Below are 19,848 nucleotides of genomic sequence, written 5' to 3' on the forward strand. Positions count from 1 at the left end.
CCTAAGGAAATTAATCATAATCACAATTTTGCACTGTGACTCTGCAAAGACTTTGTCATTAAAAAGCTTCATTATCCTTGTTAGTAGGGTTTTTAAACTTTTACATACAAGAGCTTGTTCTCAAAGCCTGGTATTGGGAAACACTTGTTAAGGATAACTAAGCAACATGCTAACTCACACTCTTTCTTTCCTCTGCTAAAATAGCTTCTTTATTCTCATTAATTGATGTGAGAAGCCATTGCAGCTGCCACAAAGATATTATGATATATTTTTTATAGAGGGAAAAGCTCTGCATCAGCTTGACATGAAAAAATAGTTTTTCTATTTAGACGTCAGTGCTATGCAACTGGTTCTGAGACTTCCATTTTTACTGTTTGGCATTTTGGATGAAGTGATGTGGAAAGGGTAAACTGATTTATACCCTAAGGTGGCATTACTAGTATATAGCTCAGACCAAGCTACTGTCAGAAAAGTAAGGTTAAAAGAAAAAAAGTCAGAGAGCTGATGCACTAGCTCAAGTACAATGGAAGAGTCATCTGGACAACTCAGCTCCTGTCTCAGGCCAAGCAGTGTGAGGATGCTGCAGACCCAGTGTGCAGACAGACCATAGCAAAGTGGCACAGGGTGAAGCAGCTCCAAAATCAGAATGGCACAAAAACGACCCTGGGCCCTGCAGCCCACAAATAAGGTAGAAAAGCAATTGTTTGTTATTCCTTGTTTCCAGCAAGTTTGGAGCTTATCTTTTCAGACCTCAGAGTCAACAAAGAGCAAGTAAAATCAACCTCAGATTTTTCTGGTGATATAATGCAAACTGGGCTTGAGGGGCTGGAACACAGATACACTGATCCAAACAAGAAAGATAGCAAGGCAGTCCAGTCAAGCCCCATGCTGGAGAGAAACTAAATTTAAATATCCTTTCCTTTACGGTGCATACTTGTTGCTATTATATTTGTTAATCGACGGAGATCGACAGACACAAAAAGGCCAGAAAGATGAAACTGAGGGAGTTACATGGAAAATGTGAAGTATCTGTATGCCTCCTTTAAACCTGTGATCTTGTGCAGAGGCATTTTACACTTAAGTGAAACTGTCCCTGATCAGAATTTCCTGCAATACCTTAGGGGAGAAAAAAATACATGCAAAACCACCTCAACAAATGTTTCTGAATACAAAGGTCAGAGAAGAACGAAGCTGTTTTCAAGATTACATTATCAGGAAAGATTCCCAGAGTGAGTGAAATATCAATAAAAATAAAAGAGTCCTGAGAACACAAGCTGAAAATTGTTTGCTTACAATTATTCAATTTATTTTTGTGATGTGCCTTTCTCTTGACACATTTATCCCAAAAGCATATTCAATTGTCATGGTAGAAATATCACACAAAGAGTATGGAACTCTCTTCTAATGAAAACTACAGAAGCACATGCTAAAAATACCGAAAATAATTTTCTGATGCTCAAAACACTGCATCTTTACTTCCCTGGCTATGTCTGCTATTCAGTGATCAAACAGCAAAAGGACTAAGATACACTATTTTGAACAAATAGTGCAATTAATTACCTAACCAATGGAAGGGGGGGGGAATCTATGAAGAATTCACTAATGTACAACACTTATTATTTTATTAAGGAGGTCTATTATTTTTCAGTCTGTACAATTGTCTTCATGAAAAATTCCAAAATATATGAATATATATTCATGCATTTGTCTTGAAAACATGTTTATACATATTTCATATGAACATGGGCAAGCATTTAGGCTACTATTCAAATAATCTAGTCCAAATGTGCACGCATTTAGAATGTCTATCTACATATGCAGATCAGGTAACTCTGTGACCTTTTTCCATATTTAATGACCCAATTTGCTCAACAAAATATGCATTTTTAAATTTCTGGTAGAAACAGATCATAGATAATACTTCATAATTTAGCTACTTCAGCCTAAACCTAATACAGCAAACCTGAGCACCCATGAATTATTTCGAGCACAAGAGAAGAGCTTTTAGCAAAAAAAAGTTACTGACATTGTGATGCCAGTACATCTTGCCAGCAAGTTGTTATACCAGGAAAGTATAACCTAGAAAGTGTCTAATCTAAAAAGGTGTTGGTCTCAGTCACACCCAGAATTTTAAAGAAATAAACTGCCAAGCATTTTACTAATAGTGCATATTAAGATGACTATTTTATCACTTCTGCAGATTTTTAAACAACGATAAGACATCACAGAAGAGGACAGTTGCCTGGACTAATAAACAATACATTGACTGTTTTTCACTGTTGTCAACTATGAAAAGCAATCTTTTTTTTTTTTTTTTTTTTTCAGAAATCAGTTGATGATTTTGAATGTCCTGGTCTTGGTAGGGCTCAAAAAATCCCTTTTCAAGGATTTGGAGGGCTGCATTCATGGCTTTCCTTGCACAAAATGAGTTTCTAGCATTTTTTGAGGATGCTCATGTCAGTCCCTTTACCAACCCTACATTTTCAAATATAAACTGTATACAGGGAACAAATAGGGCTGCTCTATAAGAAACTCTGATCCCTCTGTACTTAGTAGTGCCAAAGACAATTGTTAGTTGTTTCTATTACTATTACATTAAACACTATAAGGTTTCCTCTTTTTCCTCACTATTCACAAATACCAATGAATACCTGGGTGCTGAAAAACAATGTGAGAATGCAAAGATTTGTGCTCTCTGCACATCACTGAAGAGCAGCTGCATAGTCCCTTCTTCCACCTAACACAGAAAATGCTGCTAAATATGTTACAGAGAATCTGGTCAAGACTGAAGCATATTGCTGAAGACTAGCAGGTAATACTAGATCTCAGGGAAATGGGTGTGATACCAGCAGAGTTACAGAAGCCTGTAAGAGTTAATGTCAAGTTTATACATGGCCCTTTTTCTGAGATTTTGCCTACTTCTTACTCAAATTTGCAATTTAGGAGTACGCTGCCTCTTGCTGCTACTAGAGAATCAAACTTTTAGGATGCTGCAGCAGGATTTTTCATAGCTGCATGGCCAGAAGAATGAAACCACCCTATTGTTTCCATCTAATTGTATCGAATTTCCATTCCTCTCCAGTGAGGTATCCTAGCCATGAATTTATATATTCCATCAGTTATAACACCGCACTTGCTTTAGATGCCTTTAGGATGCAACATCAGGTAAATCCTGAATGATAAATGACTTCCATTAATGAACACTGGATGGCAAATATGACTTACTATCTGCATTACAATTGTGCCTAATAATTTGCTCTAACACCAAGGCTCAGTTTTTCTAGGTAGTGAAGAAAAACATTCTTCCTCCAAAACCTATATAATGTAAAAAATGGCTAAAAAAAATAGATTAACTTAGGGACTTGCCATTGTTTATATGATAACATGCAGAAGAGCAATAGCAAGAAGCATTTTGCACCAGTCTTGTTCTCTTGTCCTGTGACCAATACTTCATCCAATGGATTAAGTTGCATTGCTGTGAGTGATTCTTCTGATGCAGTTTGCAAGGTATGATTAATTTTGCATAAGCCATTTACAAATACTACCCTAAATCTTATAAAGCAGGGACTGCAAGGTAATTAGTGCAATTTGAGTCTTCTTTGAAAGCATACAGAGTCTATTTAACAGATTGTGAATTTCATCAATGATTTGTGGAACACGATGATGGTATCTAGAATTTGAAACCACTTAAAGACAGAAAATGAAAGTAGAATATAAATTATCCATCATCAGAGCCACATTAGAGGGACAAAAATATTTAGAAAGGAACTGATGATGCATGATATTCACACTGATTTAGCCTTTAACAGGCTGGCATGCTTTATTTTATGGTGTAATAGAATCACAGTGGCACTATTTTATTGTTCAGCTCTTTCGTATCCTGCAAATGGCATTAGATAAGTCTATACATAATAATATGGTAGCTAATTGGGCCACAGACATATTTCTTTTTTTTTTTCCTTTCTTAATGCATTCTATGCTATAAAAACGGAGTGAGGTTGGTAACACTAGGAAAAATAAGCACAATTAGCCTTCCCTTTGTGTAATTGCACATTTGAATATCTGGTTAAATCAGTGGGTGTTATACTTTGCTGCCACGAGTTCAGGAAAGACACATAAATTGAATAAAGTCAAAATGAACAGTAGAAAATTCTTCATAGAATACTACAGCATTTTGCATTCCATACCTCTAGAGACTTACAGATGTTTTAGTGGGACAGTTCTCCTTTATTCTTACTGTCCTCTATTTGGACAAGCAGCTTACGTGCTCAAATTCAACTACTCAGGAAGGATGAGAAAAATTATATCAAATACAGTTATGCAAAATTTGCAATATATTTTTAAAGCATAATAGTATAAAAATACATCTGATAAATCTCTCAGAGTCTTCTAGGACAGAAAGTAAGTGCTAATGACAGACTGTATTAGCTGGCATTCCTCTTTTCTAGTGTGATGTCAAGAAGAAAGGTGGTGTTTCAGAAGGCGTAAGATTAGGCAGTGTGGCACTTAGACCAAGTGGCATGCCCTACCTTTAAGCAAAATGCTGCCAGGTTGAATGTATATAGACTGCTGAAGTAGATTGAGAGGGATTCTCAAAGTAATTAGCCAGCATATTATTTAACCAAACTTTCCCTCATGCTCTAGCTATGATTTTCTGAAAGAGAAGACAGAAAACTCAAATGATTCATAGGTTTATGCAGCCCTATAGGTTTATATGGGCATAGATGTGGAAACTGTATGGTGACCATGACATTGCTCTGGTGATCTTTACCCTTGCTTCTGGTGGTTTGGTTTTTACACCATTTTATTCTAACTACCACTGATGGGTAAGTAATCTTTTGGTGGATGTCACTAACAGGCTGTCATAAAAAAACCCCATGTTTTCTTTATATATTCTTTCTTATATTTCTTTATACATATTTTTTTCTTGCAGTCAGACAAAGAAAGAAGCTTAGCATTCTCTGTGATCTTATCAAGGATATGAATCTCCAAGGATACAACAGTAAACACAGAATCCTAGGACACAGCCACAATCAGAGGAAGCCAGCAAGCTAAACAACCCGGTAACAGCGTTTCCTTGGTCTCTTTTAGGGTGGAATCTCAACATTCATTCTTTCAACTCTTACTCCTGTGGTTTATTTTCATTGCTTGAAAATAAATTATGTGGTCTTTTTTTTCTGTGTTTTGCTTTTTATTTAGCCCTGAAGTCACATGCTGTTTAGCCATGTGTCCTGGTTTGAGACAAATTTGGAGGAACATCCATATTGAATGTCCTCTGATAGAAGGCAGGTTACAGACATCCCTCCCCCACCAGGTTTGGAAAGAATTTTCCTCGGAGGAGAGTGAAAAAAACCCCTATTTATTTAACAAGTAAAGTGCACACAGGCACAGGAAAAAAAAGAATAATGCTAAATAATAAAACCTCTCGCTGTGGAGAGAACCTGAGTAAAATTCAAAGTCCTTGTGGATGTGGCTCTCTCCTCTCCTGAGCTGGGGTTCAGTGTGGGCCCCTGACCCAGGCCGTGGTGTAGGGTGTCCCGATGATGTTCTGGTGTTACTGAACAGTCCAGAAGAGAAGAAGAAGAAGAAGCCAAAGTCCCAGGGAAAAAAAACTTTCTTGCCTCAGCTCACAGACTAGCTGAAAAGCAAAGATGTTTAACTCTCCGTTTCTCTCCTGAAAAATGGAGCTGAGAGCTGGGAAAAGCAGGAAGGTGCTTTCCTCTGCTCTGTAGCAGCCTGGAATGCAGGGAAGTGTGTTTCAGCATCCTTGAACACAAAACCCCTCGTTTTTTTTCTCTCTTTCTCTCAGACCCAGCTTAAAGACACAGAAAGGCACAGGATTCATGTCTGGCATAGGGAAGACAATAGGAAATATAGTATCATGCAGTCACCCCAAGACAAGGTACCTGTCTAGTATGTCAGGCATTTTAAAAATTTACTAGTCATACAAACTTACTGCCAGAAAATACTGCCTGTTGGATTCACAATTTAGTCTGGCAACCTTAAAAATTAGCTCTTTTCTCAATAGCATTCTCAACAGCAGTCTCACAAGCAATATGGCAAGACACAGTTCATGTGAAATTTCTATCATGATATATATTTACTGATTAATTATCAGTATCTGTCCTTGAATCTTCATCTATCCAAAGTTTACAACATCCTGTAGGACTGACTAGAGAACAAACCTTTCAGCTCTAGCACTAGTCTTGGAAAGATAACAAAGACAGGATCAGACTTGAGGAGATGTCCCACAAATGAACCAAAGGAAAAAAAAATGCAGAATAAGTTATTAGGCTGCACTAAGGCCTAAATAAAAAATTGAGTCCCTCCTTAAATAAGTGCAAACTAACCAAAAATTATACAGAGCAAGAGAGAAAGTTGAGACATACTTCAACACAGCATGTATGTGACACGTGTAATACACCAGGGGCAATTATTGTGCTCTATCCACTGCTGAAGAAAACTATGCCTAGTTTTGAGCATCCCGGTTTAAGGAAAATATGGCTAAATAAGCTTTTTCAAAGGAAAACACCAGAGCATTAAGTCTTTTGGTAAACATGAGTTATATAGAGAGACTGAAGGGATTAACTTTGTTCAAATTAGAAAAGAGATAAAGGGGATATCATGGAGGGTTTCCAATAGGCAAACAGTCAGAAGAACACAGTGACCATCTGCTCTTAATGTCCACAGGCAGAAAGACTTAAAAACATCAGCCTGCCTACCAGAGCAGAAGGCACAAGACATTTTACTTTTTCATAGTAAAGAACAGATATTCCATGGAACAGACTGCTTGGAAGAGACAGTATCTCCATCCTCAGAGGTTTTCAGGAACAAGCTAGACAAATATCAGTCTGGATTAATTTCAGCATATTTGATCCTGCCATGGATGACAGGTTTGATTAAGTGGCCTCGTGAGGTCTACCGACTTCTACATTTCCATGACAGTCTTCCTTCTGACTTTTCTTAATCAAATCAAGTCTTAAGCTTTTGAGTTCTTGAGTTCTCCCTGCAGACTCACACAGGTTTTACTCTATTTTTCCCTTTCTAACAGTAATGTGCTAAAAGTCCCCTGTGCTTACTAGAAGTTACACAACTTTGTCATTCTCAAGTAATTTGAGCATTGAGCTAGTTCTCTCTGTTCTAGTTCTCTCTGTAATAGTGCAAGTAAATAAGCCAGTTGTTGGGAAACATAAAATGAACCGATGCATCTATTATTAAGGACAAATAAGTAATTCACCAAAACTGAAAGATTATCAACAAAACCATAAATTCTACACCAATGGGAGGGGGAAATTTTTGTATTACTTTGACCTTGAAATCATGTTCCAGAAATGTGGAACTTTGGCTCCTGAAAACTGTTTTATTTTAAAATGATGACAGAAAATGATATGAAACTGCCTATGAAGAGACCCTTCTTACGGTTATTTAATAATTGTTAATATTATTTCAATCACTTTACAAAATATGCCTCATTTTCACATGAACTTACCAAACTGCATAGCGATGCAATTTGGAGGTAAACACAAGACAACTACTTACATAGAAATTGAACTAGAAGATGTTTTTTTAGTTAAAGCTTCTGTTACATTATCCCTCTTTTGTTCTTCTGTCATCCAGAGGTCTTCATTACATGAACAGAATATTTCATATACCAAAAACAGTTTAGGACATTAACTGGAAGTGAAAACTTGAGCAACTAAAGAAGAAGCACTGACATTACTTTTTCAAAGCTAATCTCAATATTCTCCAATCTAACTAAGAACACTAAATAAATTTTACTAACACATGGTGCTTGCAGCTACACTTAAAAAAGTAACTGAATATATGGTAGGAATCAGAACTCGTCTGATACCATAAATGCACAACCCCTGTAACTCCGACTAAATTTGACCATGAAAACTTTTACAAGGATAAATGGAACCAAACCAAATACATGAGGAATAATACCAAGAAGTAGTGATAATAGCAGAAGCTTACCTAATTTTTTTATCTACAAATTTTGTTTGGATTAAGTTTATAATCAGCGTATTTTAATTCTGTTTGCTCAGGCTTTGGCAACTTTTCAAGAGTGTTAAAACACAGATAAATCTGTGTCTGTAACAGTTTGATACTAAAATATAAATGGAGAAGAGACAATACTTTTTAATGATATTAAACTATGATGTTTTGAGGACATTATCAAAGATGATCTGTATAACATTGAATATGTAATCAAAAATGATTTAATTTTCTCTTTACTTGTAATGTTGAATAAGAATATCTACATGATTAAATGGCTGACTCAAAACTCCACTTTCTAGCAATACAAATACTTTCAACTTTGCTAAACTGAGTTACTTATTTGAGCTATTAGAAGGATGCAACCTGTGTTATGTGTGAATGGAGAAGTGCATGACTGAAGTGTATTCTTGCATGCAAGTGCATGACTGAAGTGTATTCTTGCATGCATGACTTCTCTATATGATTCCTTTAACAACTTTTTCTCCAGGGTAATTTCAGTGGGCAGCAAAAATCAGGAGTCAGCATAATTCACATATTACATATTTCAGGGCACCCTTGCTATACAATTACTCTTTATTTCACTAACCTAGAACAACTCCTTTTCACCTTCTCCTCATATTAATTTCCAATACAGTTGTACGTTAGCACCATACAAAAAGAAATTGCAGGTATTCTTTGGGTTTTCTCAAAGAGTGGAAATGGAGGAATTCTGTCTCAGCATAGAGATTGTTTCTTAACACAGTCCATCCACAGTAGGGCACACCAATTCTGTGTGACTGCTCCTGGAACCCTAAGTTCATGGATTTAACAACACTTTCGTGTTGCTCAGAAGAGCACAAAGCAAACCACAAAAAGGATCTTGATCAACACAGAGCTAACAAGTAAGTCACAAAATTTCTCCCTGTACAGCATGTAATTTATTCATCTAGGCTTTCTAGACACTTAAGATGACTTTAGAAAGAAGACAAAATCCATCTTTTATTGTATAAAACACATTCTATTATCCCACTAGTAATCAATCTGATATTTACAATTAGTTAAGGGTGGGGCAGAGTTCCCCAGCAGCATTCTTTCTCAGAAGGTCTCCTCTCATAACTGGAACCTCCTAAGTTTGACCTTAGAACTTATTCATGGCCAGCCTATATGAATTTTCTTATTTCTGCCTATTAGTAAGCTTCAATTTTTTTTTCTTCAGAGTTATCAAAGTAATTTTTTCTTATTTCCTGGAATTAATTTCAAGAAAATATACTCTAAATATTATTCCAGTGCAATATGGATCTAGGAAATCTTGGAGATCAGTTTTAAATTAAATAAATTAGAAACAACTCATAGGGAATCAAGGAGAATGTCCACAGCAGACACGTAGTAGGTCTTTCATTAATGGTCCTAGACTAAGTGAGGAAGTCCCTGCTGAAGCTTTTATCTAACATAGACTAAAGGACTTATTAGCAAATGAAATCTGCAATTTCTGCTTGTATCAAAAGTTAAAGAAGGCACTGAGGACATAACTTCCATATTCCTGGGGCTTCTTTAAGTGTTAATTTTTGGTTTTCCTTTCCCTATGGTTCAAAATTTGCCACAAGTGTAGTAAAAAAGGGTTAGCACAAATGATACAGATATCCATGCATTAATATGATTGGTGGGAGGATAAATGTGGGGAATTAGTCTGGATATTAGGTAGGTAATTACCACATACTATCAGAAAATGAAAAATGTTAGATGTGCACATTATATGTGATTCAACAGGAAAAAAAATAGTGGAATATAAAATAGGACACCTTCTCAAAGTTTGTTATGATGGTCATACCTCTGGCTTACACTGTAGAGGGAATTTCAAGACTACAAAAGTGGTGATGAAGCAGCAAAGGTAAACAGTTCAAAGCTGGGGTTTGAAAGCAGTGCAAGTAATACAGACTTCAGACCAGGTGTCCTGGTCCAGATTTACATCTGATTAAAAGATCACTGGGTGCATGGATATCGACAGAAAACATATAACCAGATCCAAAAGGACGGGAAATGAGAATATTCAAAGTTCTTATCAAGTACACTCAGCTGCTTGACTGAACATGGCTCAGCAGAAGTAATTTCTGAGTAATACTGTGACAAATGGAAGGAGGAGTGCAGGAGTGATAGGACAGCTTCTTTGCTCTTATCAACACTTTCACTTATTTATTTACTGACAAGGTTGCCTGGAAGTATTTTGCTAAAAATAAAGCATGGAAAACTGGGAAAGGAAGAAGAATCAATGTAATCAGGAAAGATGTAATAAAATAATGAAATTAAATGATTTTCCAAATTATTCTTTTAATTCTCCTGTTGCCGGGTGTGAATTGATAGAGCACAAGAAAATAAGCAGCTATGGTAGCGAACGTGCTGCAGACAAAGCCACAGAGGCAGACACAGCTGTGCATAGCTGGCACAGATGTTTTAGTTTTATTTTTGTTAGCTCTCAGTCAGATTTTAGGAGGAGATTACTCACAGCTGTTGCACACAGAAGAATAATGTACTGGCACTAATCCTCCTCTACAGTGGGACTCAGCACCCGTCCTAGAGGTAGGGTTACTTGCTGCTCTAGGCAAAGAGATAAATGCCCATTTCCCCTCCTCTTTCAGACAACAGTCATTAACTGTTGAAGCCCTAGGTGAATGTTTTTACAGTACTGTGCTTGTCCCTAGGAGGTACTGCAATGACACTTTAGATGAGTAAGAGCAGTATCTGCAGTTGCATTCAGGAGGATGAAAATTATAGGTCAGAAAGAAATTTCTCCCTGTGGTCCAATATTACAGAACTAAGTGCCTCATGGGTTTTTGCAGCTTTCTTTCTAGCATCTTTCACTGCTCATTTCTGGAAAATAACATTACATGGAATGCAAGAATTGTCATATTCAATGAACCTACATTCTTACAAAGTTTTCATTACCCCTATAATCTTTTAGCTTGAGTTATTATCAGGTAATCAAACTTCTCAAAAACTAGACAAAAAGAAGGTGTACTAGATTCAATTGAATTAGCATATAAGATCTCACGTATGTTTTTTCCCTTGGTGTTCAGGACATGCTATAATATTTCCCTGTTCATATTGTCCACCAAATAAAAGATGATATATTATTACATTCCCACAGTTAAAACTACAATTTTGTTTTTAAATTTAAAGAGCAACCAAGCAAAAATGTTATGCAAGAAAAATAACTGGCATCACTTCCTGCCTAAAAATTATCATATAATATCTGCTATTTTACATGTTTGGGCAGAGTTCTTCCTAGGTACCATAACAGTCCTACTAGAATCAATTAATGTGCTTTAATTTTACAGGACTTTTAACGTTAATTGACGTAGCACATCAGTATAGAACTCACATATAAGATAATTGCTGAACAGGTGAATTCTGGTGTGTAAATCCACCCCTACTACTCACTTCCTTACCTGCCCCCCCCCCCCCAAAAAAAAACAACAACAAAAAAACTCACCAAAAAACCATACATATGCTCCAAAGAGGTACTGATAATCAAGTGATAGTCAAGCTGCAATGGTCCAGATTCTATCTATTCCCCAGTCCTTCAAAGGTTAATGAATATATGCATAGTACGAGATCACGAATTTCCACACGTTTACATATGGGCTCTGACGTCAGGCATGCAATTCTCCACCTGCCTCTTCTACCATTCCACTACTTTTGTATTCTTTTCATCGATACCACTTTTGGAATAGCATCTTTGTCTTCTTAAAAGCCATTCCATAGTCACAAACCACAATCAAAAAACATCTTCTCCCAAATGAACTGCTTCAGTCATGAATGAACTGTTGTCACTCCTTCCACTAACAGTGCGTAGGGCCAATTATCTTTTGAGAATTTGCAGATCTGCCATCTCTTTCACACTTGGTCTGGTTCTTATGCACTTTGTGACTGAATTTTTGGGTGAGCAATAAGAACAACTGCATAATGCTAATATCTGCTCCTGTGCTCTACAGTAAGTTTCAAAGTACAGTAGTGCCACAGTGACATGACAATAAAATACCTGTTCCTGCTGTGTCCTTTCAGAGACTGTTACCTGAATGCTTGCTGCTGGCCACCAAGCACAACACATTTGTTCTGCTGTGTCCTTTACGCAGCATGGTGCTCATAAGAGAGAAGAACTTCATAAAATCCAGTGTGAAACATGAGAAAGCACCACCAGTGCATATTATTTCTACAGAGATCGTATAGGGAAAAACAAAAAAGCAACTCTAGAGGGAAAACAAAGTGAATCTGAAGTCCAACACAGGCACATTTGGCCACATACCAGAACTACAGATTTTCCAGCAGAGCAGTAGTCTTCCTACAAACTTGTAAGAAAGTAAAGCTCACAACTATGTTATTAAAAAAAAAAAACCCACAGTAAAAAACAACCCAACCTATTTCAAAGAAACTTGTTTTCCACAATTCCATTTCCTGAAATTGATGAGTTATGCTTGTAAGATTGCTGTGAAAGAGACTGAAAAGAAAAATGGGAACTTTTATATGGATGTTGTCTACCTTCACTTCAGAAAGACTTTTGACACTTTCTCCCATAACATCATTACAGGTAAGCTCAAAAAATGTGAGCTGGATAAATAGACAGTGAGGTGGATCAAGAAGTGGCTGAATGGCAGAGCTCAGAGCGTTATGATGAGTGGAGTAGAATCCAGTGGGAGGCCTGTAGTCAGTGGCATTCCCCAGGGATTAACCCTGGGTCCAGTCTTATTCAACTTGTTTGTCAACAACCTGGATGAAGGGGTAGGGAGCACCCTAAGCAAGTTTGCTGATGATACAGAACTGGGCAGACTGGCTGATGCACCTGAAGGCTCTGCTGCCATTCCTTGGGATGTTGATAGGCTGGAGAGCTGGACAGAGAGAAACCTTATGAGGTTCAACAAGGACAAGTGCAGGGTCCTGCACGTGGGGAGGAATAACCCCAAGCAGCAGCACAGACTCGGGGCTGACCACCTAGAGAGCAGCTCTGCTGAGGAGGACTGGGAGTATTGGTGGATGACAAGCTGACCATGAGCCAGCAGTGCTCTTGTGGCCAGGAGAGCCAATGGGATCCTGGGGTGCACTGGGAAGAGTGTGGCCAGCAGGTTGAGGGAGGGGATCTTGCCTCTCTACTTGGCCTTGGTGAGGCAACATCGGGAATATTGTGTGCAGTTCTGGACTCTTCAGTACAAGAAAGACAAGGAACTACCAGAGAGGGTCCAACAGAGGTCCACAAAAATGATGAGGGGTTTGGAGCATCTCTGTCCTGAGGAGAGACTGCAGGAGCTGGGCCGGTTTAGTTTAGAGAAGACTGAGAGACCTCAGACCTTATCAATACATACAAGTATCTCAAAGGTGGGTGCCCAGAGGTCGGTGCCAGACTCTTTTCCATGGTGCCACCTGCTCTAGGTGACCCTGCCTTGGCAGGGGAGTTGGACTGGATGATCTCCAGAGGTCCTTTCCAACCCAGACTATCCTGTGATTCTATGATATGGACAAAACCTGGCAAGCCTTACAATTCTGTATTACCTGAATGCATTGTTTATAAAGCAAGTTGCACAAAGCAACAAGAGCAAAGGTTTACACATAGGACAGCAGGAATGAAGAACTGTGGTTCTATAGGATAGTCATGATAGGTTTTTAAAAATACATATAAAAGTAATTAGTACATTAAAAATATGTTATTTTAATATTCCACAAAAATGAAGACCAACATCCAAAGTTTTAAAGAATATTAACTGCATACATTTAAAGTCGAAGATCTTTCAAACAAAATTATGTTAGAAGTAATAATTTTCTAAGTAATCCAGGCTAAGATCCCACTCTTGTATAAATATGCATTTACATTCATTTGTTGGGTTTTTTTTCAAGCAGAATTTCAAAAGAGATTAGACTTCAGCATCATGGTCTGCTTCTTTCATTTGAAACATTACAGAAAGTTTTCCTAATGATGATCACCTTTCTGTGGCTAGGGAAGGTTTGTGGAAAACTGATGTGTACTTTTTCTTTTACAGAATAGTCTGCAAAGCAGCAAGGTTTAGGAGGAACTTAAAGAATTGTATTTCCTTCAGCATGTTAGTAGAAAATAAACTCTAAAGGAGTTTATGTCTCTACAGGAGACAAAACTTGTAGCTACTGAACTCACAGATCCAAAGCAAAATACAACCCACTAAGGTTCTGTCTTTACTTTGTTATTTTCTCAACATTTAAAATTTCACTTGAATGGAGTTTGAGCATATTTTCTTGTCACCTCAATGGCTAGACTTATGTTACTTGATTGTCAGATGCAGTGGCCATCTACATAAGAACGCATGTATGATGCAAATAAGGCCTAAAGATTGAATTGCTAAAATCTATCTCAAGAACACTTTGCTTTTATGAGATATTCTTTCCAGAAAGGAAATCGGTCATTGTTAAATTCCCTTTCATTTCCAAAACCTGCAATCTCACCACACAATTCAATGATACATTTTTATTCCCTATTATTTTTATTCTGTTATTTTACTCCCTGCTTTATCATAAGGACTTGATCTTTTCCTTATTAAATCAGTGGACGAATATCTATTGAACTGAATGATAAAGAGAGTGAGCAGCCCTGCCACCAATATGGGTATTAATTCTGATTTACCACTCACAGGGAAGCCCCTTACAACATGCTGTATGGTCACAGAGAGAGAGCGAGAGAGAGAGAGATCATTGCCTTAGTGAAGGCAGCAAAGGCAAAATTTTTTTGTGATGTGCCATTCAAAAAGCTGCATATTAAGTGAACACAACAAATTCTAAGAACAGCATGCATACTTTCTGGTGATTCAATTCCCTTTTGAGCTTTTACTTGAGAGGAAATACTGGTGGCACTCTTTTACAGTTTCTGAATGGACTATCGATTGTAATATAGAATTTTTAGCGTTTAGGAAGAAAAATGTTACTGGGTCTCTTTCCCTGCATCCTCACACTGGACTTACAGACTCTTTCCAGACTCATTCATGTAACCCTAAGTATGATTATAGGCTACTATACCACAGAAGGAATATTCCTATTGCGTGTATGAAAGCTGTCCTGTAGATAGCTGTTGAGTCATACAGATTTAGGATTCAGAAAGAATCACAAGGCAGCTGTGAGGTCCTTTTTGCTTGCAGTAAGAAGTACAGAAGTTTTTCCCAGTGAGAATATTCACAATTTCAGTTTTAGATGTGGTAATATTTATTTCTAGTCAATCCCAGTCACATCTGCTGACTAGAGTGACAAAAATCACTGTTACTACAACAAAAAAAAACTACCAGAAGTGCTGTGAGGATGCAATTGTTTCTAGGTGTTACTCATCTGTCAACTGTTCTGGAGTACCTCCCTAGAAAAATGAGCTCATCCAATCATGAAAGGAAAGCAAAATGTAAGCAGGCCAAACAGAATAGTCAAGGTCAGTGGATCCGCAAGCACACTGAAGGGCTCAGGTCTGTTTGGGGTAGACAGCTGGCCCAGTCCATGTTCAAACTGAATATTTTTAATGGAACTGTAGAAACATTTATATACATTTCAGACACAGACAGGAGCCCTAAAGACACAATAGGAAATTCAACCCACCAGGTACTTCACTTTCCACACTGGAATTGTATTTCACTACCTGCTGGATTAAAAATACATATTTGAAATGATCCTTATATTGTATATGTTCCATATAAAATGACATATGAAATACACTTTAACATGTAACATGGCTGTTACTGTTACATGAGAATGAAATTAGTTTCCATTTTAGAGAAAGACTGTCACTCTAGAATTTCAAAGGGAACAATTTTTCAGGGGAGGATTTACAATTCAAAATGTTGATTGGTCTACAGATGGTGAATCAAATCTCTGACAGCATTGAAATGCTTTTCATTTATCTGTTGAGCAGTTTACCACAAAGGGCATCAGAATATAAATGGGCCTTCCTTCATCTGTATCTGACATCTAGTTCATGTATTTTCTAACAACAATAAAATTGGTGTTGGTAGGAGTTAAGACTAATTTATGAGATACAAGTCATTCAGGGATGACTAGGATTTTTAACACAGGCCTATTATGACAAGGCAGATTTTGGGGGTGACTGCAGTTAAAAAGAATGAAATACTGCCTATTGTAGGCAGTAATCAAAATGGAAAAGCTTTATCTGAGATGTCTAATATTCAAGAAGGCAATCAGATGAAAGGTTTAGTGATGTGAGACATTGAACAGGTAAAACCTGTATGGGGGTAGGAAACCATTAAAAAGAATGAGTGATGCTCTTGGTTGAAGTATTTTGCAATCTTTTTTGAGAAAACTGCAACCTTAACTCGTACAGAATAATCACACTAAGAAAGTAGATATGCATAGCTGCTCTAATTGAGGTGGAATAGCCTGCATACTTGTCCCAGATGACTTGCTATGAGGGAACTACATTTAGATTAAGAAAAATCTGAATATATTTTAAAGCATTTGAAACTAAATGCATAAAAACTAGATAAAGCTCTCTAGAATTTCTTGCAATGTATTGTGATAACTTGTTCATATGCAAGCTTAAGGTGAAGTTTAACCCTAAAATTTTTTTTTTAGTTACAATTTATTCTTAATTTCCATTTTCAGCAGTTTGAAATTCACTGTGAGTTCATTGAGCATAAAGTGCCCAACTTGCATTAGTAACTCCATGACTCTTAAAATGCATGTAAAAAAAGAAAGCATAAAGCACTATCATTATGTTGTGCAGCTAAACAGCTGTTCATTTTTTTCTCCTACACTGACTTTTCTATTTCTAGACAAGTGCCAAATGCCATTGCAAGAGTTCATTCAAGATGGAGGTTTATTTTTCCTTCCTGGAGACAGTATTTTTGCTTTTCCTTTTTTTTCCCAGTAATTTTCTGTATTTTTCTAAGATAAATGCCACTAAAACTACTAGCACACCTTTGCTCTTAGTATTTAAAAAAGTAGGAGATTTCAATATTAAGGCTGGTACCAGCAGTACCAGGTCTTCTGCTTAACAAATTAACCCAATAAAACCTCATTAATGCCTTCCACTTCAGAAGTTAAATAACAAAGGTAGCAAAAAAAGCTGCTTCAAATAGAACCCCAAGTCCAGATGTCAACTAAGCAACTAAGCCTAATACTTTCATCCAGATCAAATATGCAAAATATATTGGCATGATTTTCACTGTAAACAGCAGTCAGTGTTGCTGCCACAACACACTCAACTACTATTTTCCAGAAAAGCATTCATTGGCTTCACATCTACACTGATTCTTTCATGATGGACCACAGCCCCTTGTTCTAGTGATATAAAAAGTGCATGAATGACAGTGCTAAACCAATAGAGAACAGCAGGGATATTAGACAAATAAGCTTCCTGCTGCCACAAGGCTTTGCATCAGCATTCCTTAATAGATTTCTTAAAATTTATCAAACGAAATATTTTACATTCTTTATTTTCAATGAGAAGAAAAATACAGGTAACAGTGACTTTAAACTTTTTGAAGATTGAAATTGTTTTTGAAAGGATTTAGATGGAAAAACTGCAGTCAGCCTCCTTTAAGATTTCTTATTTTCCAGTTTTGGAGTGCTTGACTTTTCTCCCCTCATAGTCTTTTGATGAAAACAAGACATAATCTATATAGTACCTCATAAATTGTGAAGCATCTCAGGATGTTCTTTTTGAGGTAGGGTTCAATTACAGTAATTTGCACACAATCACAAATATGTGATTTACCTCCTTAATTATCCAAAATGATATACATTTGTATACATGTATAATATTACAATTAGATTAAATTCTAAAATTTTATAGGGCAATGACTTCATTGTACAATAGCTGTAGTCCTATGGTAGTTATAGAACAGCTGTAGCTAAGCACTGAAAGACAGAGAAACAGCTACTTTGCCACTCAGTGAAGCTGCTGATCATTATTGAGACATTCAGAAATCTGCAGCTGCTGGAAGCAGTATTTGTGTTAAGTCTGCTTCCAACAGGGATGACAGGTGAGAAATATCTGGAAAATGACAGTAATTGCCAAGGTCAGTCCTGATATACCAACATGAAGGGATGTAACAGGTCTCAGAACTACCCCTGCTTGTGAAAGCAGTCACTGAGAATGGCCACCATAGTTTATACTGCTGGGTGCCAGCCTGGGAAATGAATGGAGCTAGAGCAGCCATACTGGCAGAATCCTGGGAATGCAACAGGCACCCTGTTGCAAGGGCAGACTTGGCAAGCATTAAAATTATTTGCTTCTTAATGTGTAGCCTGCCATAACAAAACACCTCTCCCCCTCATTGTTTTTAAGCAGCTTCAGCCCATTCATCCTGCCTTTCGAATACATATCTACATTTGTTTTTAATTCTCCACATGAATCCAACCACTGTTTCTGAAAGTGTGCCCTTCTCTTTTCTGTCAGATCTCAGGAGTAAGCTAAACATGTGACAATGAGAAAATATGTTTGTCTGCAGCAACAGGTAAATACTCTTTATCTAAAGAGCAGCACCATGAAGAAGAATTGTGACAGATTCTTGCCTTTGTTAATTAAATATTCATTTTAAGTGGCAACAAATTAAGTTTGTTTTCTCCAAATTGAGATCCATTTTGCCCATGACAGTAATTGGTAAGGGATCTTCCTGTCTTTACCTTGACCCATGAGCTTTCTTCCTCCTGTTCTTCCTTTACAGCAGAGAGGGAGTAAGCAAGCAGCTGGGTAGGAGTGTGGCTTTTAGTCAAGTCTAACCCACCACAGAGGGATATTTACAGGGAAGACTTTGCATTGCTCTTAGTATGTCCTGGTTGTATGATAAGTGTCACATCAAAACATGAAGTGATTTTCCTGTGCCCAAGCAGAGTTGCAGTTGGACTAATTGCAGAGGTGTTTTATACTGGGCCACACAAGGGGAGTTACTCGTTCTTTACAGACTTTACAGACTAGCACCCCTCATTTAAAATACCTCTTTTTCTTTGTTTTCCCTCTTATTGTAACCATCTTAGTGTTTTTCTGAGGCCCATACCATATAAAATCTAATTATCTGTATCTTTTTTTCCACACAACTAATGTTAAACCTTTCTCCTCATTCTGGGTTGCCAAAACTTTCTGCCTTAAGTTCTTTCCTTAGCTCATGACCACAAGTTTGGCCAAGAAATCAAACAGCAGGTCAGCTTGACCACATGTCAGGAAATCAAACAAAAATCGTTTTCTGGAACAGAAATCTCATTACACTTCCAGCCCAAACTCACTTGCACACTATGGTGCTTACAATTTAGTGTTAATAATGAATAAAGCTCCATTGTGATTTTCTAATTCGTGCTGTTTTTTAAATGGATGACAAGGGATTTTCATGGCTATCCTACACTCAGACACATAGAAGTCATTGCTGAGAAAAGGCAGCAGCTGCTGCTCCAATGCTGCATCAGTCCACATACAGATGAACAACAGCAGTGCATTCACTTTTGCTATGCTATTTTTTCTTTGTTGACAACATCACAACTGTGCTCCTGAAAGCCCCAAGGGAATACTAGGAGCTGCTTCAGCTGCTCTAAAGAATAATATAAGAGTCACTTTTCCCCATTTCCTTTATTTATTGAAAGACAGTTTACTTGTGTGAAAAGAGCCAGGTGCAAAGGGACCAGGATGTACTGCCACTTGCTCTTTACTCCCACCTATACCCCATCATTCAGTGTGTACGTGCTAAACAGGCACAGCAACAATCTTAGAAGTGGCAAAGACGAGATCAGATGTTGTGATGCCAGAAAAAAGATCTTCCCACACAGACTGAAAGAGATGCTAAAGACTCTAGTAAAGGAAAAGTCTGGAAAGTCTCAACTAGCCATCTTTTTTGTACCCTAACCTTATCTTCCACTAGCAATGCACCAGTT

The 19,848-nt window shown here is 37.4% G+C and overlaps 1 protein-coding gene across 8 annotated transcripts in view; it reads right to left on the reverse strand.

Annotated features, from left to right (window-relative positions):
• Nucleotides 1–19,848, reverse strand: part of PRKN (parkin RBR E3 ubiquitin protein ligase) — a 706,034-nt gene that overhangs the window by 307,001 nt on the left and 379,185 nt on the right. The window lies entirely within an intron of this gene.

The sequence above is a fragment of the Aphelocoma coerulescens genome, chromosome 3 (assembly GCF_041296385.1).
Source record: "Aphelocoma coerulescens isolate FSJ_1873_10779 chromosome 3, UR_Acoe_1.0, whole genome shotgun sequence".
NCBI classification, from domain to species: Eukaryota; Metazoa; Chordata; class Aves; order Passeriformes; family Corvidae; genus Aphelocoma; species Aphelocoma coerulescens.